The 8,422-nt window shown below is 37.5% G+C and overlaps 1 pseudogene; it reads left to right on the top strand.

Annotated features, from left to right (window-relative positions):
• The first annotated feature begins 448 nt into the window (after positions 1–448).
• Positions 449–3,240, top strand: LOC137814058 (putative disease resistance protein RGA1; annotated as a pseudogene).
• Positions 3,241–8,422: the final 5,182 nt, after the last annotated feature.

The following is an 8,422-nucleotide window of genomic DNA, read 5'->3' as shown; positions in this document are numbered from 1 at the left end:
TTCCTAAGAAAAATTTCAATTTTTTTTTAATTTCTTTAGTTTCTTTTATACAATACCATTTGATATAAGTTACATTAATAGGAATAATATAAGCTCATTCTATAAGAGAATAATAAAACACTTAACTAACTAATAAACTTGTAATCAAATAACTTAAGATGTATATATGTATATATGTATATATATGTATATATATATATGTACTCGGTCAATATTTTATGTAAAAAAGATGGTAGCAAGTGGGATGTTGGTTTATTGAGCAGTTCGGGAATCCATTGGACATGTTGTGACGCGGAAGAAAAATATTTAATACTTCATAGTTTTCTTTTTTACGATTAAAACAAAAAAAATACTTCGTAGTCTTCTTTTTTGACGATTAAAAAAAAAACACTCCGTAGTCTTCCTCTTTCAATATTTTATGTAAAAAATGGTAGCAAGTGGCATTGGTTATTGAGTAGTTCTGGAATCCATTTGGAAACACTTTGCCAACAACCAAGTTGACTTAGAAACACTCTTTGGCCTTCCCATCTTATCCTCTCCTCTGCTGTTTGCATTCAAGACAACTATGGCCGAATCATTTCTCTTCAGCATTGCAGAGTCACTCATAGCAAAGCTTGCTTCTCATGCTTTTCAAGAAGCTTCTCAATTGGTGGGTTTATATGACAATCTTGGAGACCTTACAAAGACTCTCTCTTTAGTCAAGGCTGTGCTGCTAGATGCTCAGCAAAAGCAGGAGCACAATCATCAGCTGCGCGAATGGCTCACTCAGCTTAAAACTGTCTTCTCCGATGCCGAAGATCTTTTGGATGAATTTGAGTGCCAAACACTGCTTAAGAAAGTGGTCAAAGCTCATGGTAGCACCAAAGACAAGGTAAGCCACTTCTTCTCAACCTCTAATCCACTTCTCTTTCGTTACAAAATGGCCCAACAAATTAAAGATATCAGCAACAGACTAGACAAGGTAGCAGCTGATAGGCATAAATTTAGTCTTCAAATAATTGATGTTGACACACGTGTTGTTCATCGGAGAGATATGACACACTCCCGTGTCAGTGATTCGGATGTCGTAGGAAGGAAACACGATAAAGAAAATATCATAGAACTTTTGATGCCGCAGAATTCTAATGATGATGATACAAGTCTTTCTGTTATCCCTGTTGTGGGGATTGGAGGCTTGGGAAAGACTACGCTTGCAAAGTTTGTGTTCAATGACAGCAGGATCCAGGAGTGTTTTCCATTGAAGATGTGGGTGTGCGTTTCTGATGACTTTGACATTAAACAACTGATTATCAAAATCATCAATTCTGTCAATGATCAAGGTGCTCCTCCTAACCAACAGAATTTGAACATGTTGGATCTGGAACAACTGCAAAATCAACTCACAAACAAACTTTCCGGTCAAAAATTCTTACTCGTCTTAGACGATGTATGGAACGAAGATCGTGTTAAATGGGTTGAGCTGCGGAATTTAATCCAAGTAAGTGTATCAGGAAGTAAAATTCTTGTGACCACACGTAGTCATTCAATTGCTTCCATGATGGGCACAGTTCCCTCTCATACTTTAGAAGGTCTTTCTGAGGAGGATTCATTGTCTCTGTTTGTCAAGTGGGCATTTAAAGAAGGAGAAGAGGAAAAACATCCTCACTTAGTAAATATTGGGAGAGAAATTGTAAAAAGATGCAAGGGGGTTCCTTTGGCAGTGAGAACATTAGGTAGTCTACTATTCTCGAAATTTGAGGCCAATGAATGGGAATATGTGAGTGACAATGAAATTTGGAATTTGCCTCAGAAAAAGGATGACATTTTACCTGCCCTTAAATTAAGTTATGATCTCATGCCGTCCTATTTGAGGCATGTTTTGCAATGTTTTCCCTTTACCCAAAGGATTTTGCTTTCGATAATTATGAAATAACTGCGCTTTGGGGGGCACTTGGACTCATTGCACCACCAAAAAAGAACAGGACACTTGAAGATGTGGCCAATCAATATTTGCATGAACTTCTGTCCAGATCTTTTCTTCAAGATTTTTCAAACTTTGGCGCTGTTTATAATTTTCGAATACATGATTTGGTGCATGATCTCGCTCTATTTGTTGCAAAGGATGAGTATGTACATGTAAGTTCCAGTATTCAAAATATTCCAGATAATGTTCGGCATGTGTCTTTTGCTGAAAGCAATCTGTTTACCAATTTATACAACAAAAAATTGGTTGCTGTTAGAACCATACTGTTTCTAAATGATGCAGCAGAAGTCAACGTTGAAACATTACTAAATATGTGTCTGTCAAAGTTCAAATGCTTGCGTGTTTTGAAATTATGCAGTGCGACATTCGAGACTTTGTCTCGTACCATTGCTAAGTTGAAACATTTGAGATATTTGGAAATTGGCCAAAATCTCAACATTAAGAAACTCCCGGAGTCTATTTGTAAGCTCCAAAATTTGTTAATATTGAAGCTTGAGAATTGCACGGAGCTGGAAGCATTGCCCATAGGATTAAGAAAATTAATCAGTCTCAGGCATTTAGAGTTCAGCACAAAGCAATTTATTTTGCCTGACAATGAGATTGCTAGTCTGGAGTTGCTTGCAAATCTGTCTATTATATCAAGCTAATTTGGAGTCTATCTTCGGAGATGTGGAATTCCCTGCTCTTAAAGTGTTGAGTGTTGTTGACTGCCAGAGTCTAAAGTCTTTTCGGCTTGATGGTAAAAAATTTCCTGAATTAGAAACATTGGCTATTCATTCCTGTGGTAATTTGGACTTGGAACTGTGGAAGGTCAACCACCTTGAAGAACAAAGCCACAAGCTAAAGTTAAAAACTGTTCTATTTTCAAATTTATCACAGCTGGTGACCTTGCCTAAATGGCTTCAAGAAGCTGCCAACTCCTTACAGGGCTTGTTAATTATAGGTTGCGATAATATTCAAACACTTCCAGATTGGTTAACAACTATGAGTGACCTGAAAACTTTGATGATTGATGGTTGTCATGATTTATGTGAAAAATATCAACCCCATGTTGGAGAGTTTTGGCCCAAAATATCACACATAAAAAACATTTACATTGATGAACCAGAAGTCTAAGAAGAATTAGAGGAAGAGCAAGACGAAGAGGAATGCATTAAGGAGACAGATAAGCCTTGAAGCCCTATTTTTATTGGTTTTTTTTTTTTCTAGAAGTATTTTTCTTAATGAAGACTTTGCATTTGATAATTCTCTTAATATATGTTTGAACTTTTTTTTCACATGAAATTGCATTGGATCATTTGTTTTTTTTTTTTTTTTTATCAGCAATGAATAAATAAAATTAAAGGGGATACTTCAGGGGTATCCCAACCCATATACAGTACCCAGAAGTGGACTTCCTATAATATCCACAAGCGAAACTCTCCTTTATGGTTGGAGCAGAACAACCTTAAAGTGAGAAAACCCTACCCAAAAAAATAACCAACATCGGCGACCACCAATTACACAATGGTGAACGCCGCTTCATCGATCGGCGATCATGTTGATCTTTGCATACCTACGGCGACCTCCGACTACGCACATGGAGATTGCCGTTTCATAAACCGGCGATCATATTGGAGAACGCCGATCCATACCGGCGATCATGTTGATCTTTGCATACCTACGGCGACCACCGACTACGCACATGGAGATTGTCGTTTCATAAACCGGCGATCATATTGGAGAACGCCGATCCATACCGGCGATCATGTTGATCTTTGCATACCTACGGCGACCACCGACTACGCACATGGAGATCGCCGTTTCATCAACCGGCGATCATGTTGACCTTGTATAACTTCAGCAACCTCCGACTACACACATATGGAGAACGCCGCTTCGTCGATCGGCGTTCATGTTGACAGAACGCCGCTTCATCAACCGGCGATCATGTTGACCTTTGCATACCTTCGGCGACCACCGACTACGCACGCATGGAGATCGTCGTTTCAATCGACGACCACCGATTACGCACGCATGGAGATCGCCGTTTCATCGACCGACGGTCATGTTGACCTTTGCAACCCTTCGACGACCACCGACTACGCCCGTGTGGAGATCGCCGTTTCATCGACTGGCGATCATGTTAACCTTGTATAACTTCGACGAACGTGGCGGAATTTTCCTCATACAAACCTTACTGGATTTGAATCTGCACACATCAGTGAATACCTACAGCATATCATGGCCCCTTCTTGCAGCGTTTCCCCTTTCTTACACATGTGGATTCCATTGTAATTCAGTGTTTGCTATCCTCACGGTCTTTGCCCTGCACATCTTCAATATTCTTCTTGACAGCCATGACTTAGTAGATAGCCATCTATGGTAGCTGTACTGTTGTAAAAAGCCAGATTTTGCACCACAGGCCATCCCAGCTAGCCTTTAACGATATCAACAAGTTGACTCCTTCATCCAGTTGCCATCAGTTTTGGCCCTCCTACCTTCTCTCATTACAGCTACTCATACACAACCTTGGATTCATCATCCAGTCCGCAAAACAGCGAGCAACAACCTGTTCTTTATGTTTAAGCCATAGCCAAGATTTGAGTTGTGCCTTGTGGAAGATTTCTTCCGCGTCTGCCACTCCGTTATCAAACACGATCAAGTTCCTTTGTTCCCAAATGCACCGAACTACAGCTGCCCACACTCCTCTCCAAATCAGATTATGTTTGTTGCTACCTTGAGCCAAGTAGAAGCTTTCAAAGTGAGTCATAATCTCATTATGTTGAACAGATAAAATCCCAATCCATCTGTGGCACAGATTCCACACTCGTATGGCATGATCACACTCCATGAATAGATGCTGGCATGATTCTTCCATTGTTTGACACAAGGCACATAGAGTGTTCTGCATCACCACCCCTCTCCTACTTAAGCTCACTCTAGTAGGTATTCTACCCAAAAGTACCCTCCAGGATGTAATCATCACATTGGGAAAAGCCTTAGCCTTCCAGAGATTCTTAAAAGCTTGACACTGAGGGCCCCTATCAGGTTTGTCTATGAGATCATAAGCTGATCTCACAGAGTAACTTCCTGATTCATCACCCGTCCATACCTGGGCATCATTGACTTCCTTGACAACATGAGCACTAGCCAAAAGCACTCCGAGCTCAAGTTCTAAAGGGATTTCCCACTCAAATCTAGCTCGCCTCCACCTTAGGGACCACCTCCACTCCAGATCATCCCATACTCCAACCTCTTGTACCTTTTGGCCTTGGTTTAGAGATAAGGAATACAGTCTAGGAAACAAAGATTTGAGGTTGACTCTACCAACCCATGTATCCTCCCAGAACCTAGCTTTGTCCCCAGCCCCTACTTTCCAAACAACTGCGTCCTGAAACCACCCAACTCCACCTTCCTCCCCACATACTTTCCTTAAATCTCTCCACCACCATGATTGATAATTCAGGGGTATTTGTACAGCGTCTTGCTCCGTTCCATACTTTGAATCCAGGCACTCCTTCCATTTCCCTTTCTCACTTGATATGCAACGCCATTTCCACTTAGCCAGGAGAGCTACATTGAACTTGCGGATGTCTCTTATGCCTAGACCTCCCTCTTCCTTTGGTTTACATAAGTATTTCCACCTAACCCAAGATATTGGTTTTGTCTCCTTGCCCCAGCCCCACAAAAATCTCCTTTGGACACTGATGATAATTTTATAGACCGAATCTGGCACTTTAAACAGGGATAGGTAGTAGAGAGGCAGCGTTGATATAACAGATTTTATTAGACATATTCTGCCTACCATAGACAGGAATCTTCCTTTCCACATACTAAGCCTGGATTTCAGCTTGTTTATGACAGGTTCCCAAAACTTTTTCTTCCTTGGATTGCCCCCCACTTCTAGACCCAAGTACAGGAACGAAATACCCATCTGTGCACAATTCAAAGTCTTTGTGTAGCACTCGATATTTCTACTAAGGACATTAATACCAGCTAACTTTGACTTATTGAAGTTAATCTTCAAACCCGATGCCAACTCAAAGCCCCTGAGGATAGCCTTAAGAGTAACCACATTGGCATAGGAATCCTTGCACAGGAACAGGGTATCATCGGCAAACTGGAGAAGGCTCACCTCGACCTCCTTCCTTCTTATTTTTAGTCCGCTTAACAATTGGGCTTTCACTGATTGCCTTACAAGCCTCGCCAGACCTTCAGCTACTACTAAAAAGAGAAATGGTGCCAGAGGGTCACCCTGCCTCAGTCCCCTAGACGGCATAAACTCATTCGTAGGACTCCCATTAACTTACACTGAGACTGTAGCACTTTCAAGGCATCCTTTAACCCACATAATCCACCTACTATGAAACCCCAGCCTTTGCAACATATAATAGAGGAAATCCCATATGACAGAATCGTATGCCTTTTCAAAGTCTACTTTTAGGCACAAACCTCTTCTCCCTTCCCTCCTTAGGTCCTCCACCATCTCATTAGCCGTGAGCACACTATCTAAAATACCTTTGTCTCTAAGGAATGCCGACTGACTTTCATCTATAACAGACGATAACACTTTTTTGATCCTTTCCGCCAACACCTTTGCTATGATTTTGTACATGGCACCCACGAGGGAGATAGGTCTATATTGCTCTAGATATGCCGGATCCCTTACTTTTGGTACCAAAGCTATGAAGGAGGCGTTACACCCTTTTGGAATATACCCCGTTTCCTGGAAGAGAATCACTGCTTCCACCATGTCAACCTTAATGGTTTCCCAACAGCTCTTTAGGAAGTTAAAATTAAAGCCATCAGGACCTGGGCTCTTCGTGCCTTCACACTGCCACACCGCATTCCTTATTTCTTCCTCAGAGAATTATATACCCACTCTTTTGTGTGTAAAAATACATTTTATTTTTTATCTGGCAAAGACATTTTAATTTAGAAGCTCCATCACAGTTGTGTAATTGTGGAATATTTTATTATTTTTGTAATTGTAGATTTACTTGGATTTATCAACTGAAACAAAAATCTGTATTGAGGAGAATTAAATTTGTGGGTATTTTGGTCTTTATAGCGTGGAACGGAACTTCACACGTAAGTTTCTTATAAGTTATAGATTGTTCATAAAAATAGTGAATTCTGAAACAAACCCTACTTCGCCATTTTCGGTGTTAGCAATCACTTTTCTAATTCCAATTGGAAGAAATTAAAAATTTTAATTAATTTGTGGTGTTATGTTTGCAATCATTTCTTTCTAAATAGAAATAATTTAAATATTTTTATTCCAAATTCATGATTATATATAATTGTAATTTAAAACTATTAAAAATTGTAACAATACTACATAATTAAACAAAAAAAAAGTTGTAACACTATCACCTTTTAAAATTTCAATATTATAATGGTCTAGACTATTTTTTATATTAAATTATTTAGTAGAAACATTACTTTCATTAATCTTTAATTATAATACTCTATATAAATATTTATTAAATTATTTTAATTCAATTGTCAATCAAAATAACATTTTCCCTAAAAAATAAAATAAGAACTTTAAATTCACACTTTTAAAAAATAATAAATTTAAAATATCAAACCATAATCTATCAATATATTTCCCTTTCAAATAATTAATCGATCTCGTAGTTTAGGCTTTAATATGATCAACTTTTGTTTTCACTGTAAGAAAAATTTCCTTCAAATTGACTACCTCCATTTTTTATTTATTAAAGATAACATATTTTATAACATTTTTTTTTTCTTTTTCTCTGTTGGTTCAAAATAATGTTTAAATAGTTGTCATAATAAATATCACTTATTATGTCCGTTCAGAAATATTTCATGTTACTTATTGTAAGGCATGTATCTATATCTTCTGTCGATTATTACTAGTTATATAGAAAGTAGGATTTATTATGACCATTATTGCTAGTAAATCATAGTTTTTTTATCTTGATTTTAGTAGTAATTGACATAATTTTATTAATTTCAAGTATTTTTATTTCAGTGATTTTTCTTCCTGAATAGCAATATAGAAGATGTGCATATATCAATTTGCAGTTCCTAAACAAGCTTGTTCCTTTCAAATTAAATGCTATTCCAATCGCACAAATATTATTATTCTTAACTTAAATTAAAATTAAATTTTTTTATTAAAGTAAATAAACACAAATTAACTGTATAAACCGTACCAATATATAATGATAAACGTATAAGGAGGTCAAATGTAACATTTTCATGTACATTTTTATAAAACTGTAACCTGTAAAAAATACTTAAAAATATGAGGCTCTCTACTCAAGTGTTTTCTATTACTTCATACTTCTATTAAAATGAGTCACTCAATATTTATATATTCAAAATTTTAACAATGTTAATAAATATAATTGTGTGAATGTGTCTCATTATATAATATCTACATATCTACACTCGTGAGTCTTGTCACTACAAGAAAAAATGATTTTAACGATAGTTTATTTT

This window comes from Phaseolus vulgaris, chromosome 1 (assembly GCF_000499845.2).
Source record: "Phaseolus vulgaris cultivar G19833 chromosome 1, P. vulgaris v2.0, whole genome shotgun sequence".
Classification (NCBI taxonomy): Eukaryota; Viridiplantae; Streptophyta; class Magnoliopsida; order Fabales; family Fabaceae; genus Phaseolus; species Phaseolus vulgaris.
The sequence above is the reverse complement of the archived record's forward strand: the minus strand, read 5'-3'. Positions and strand labels throughout refer to the sequence as shown.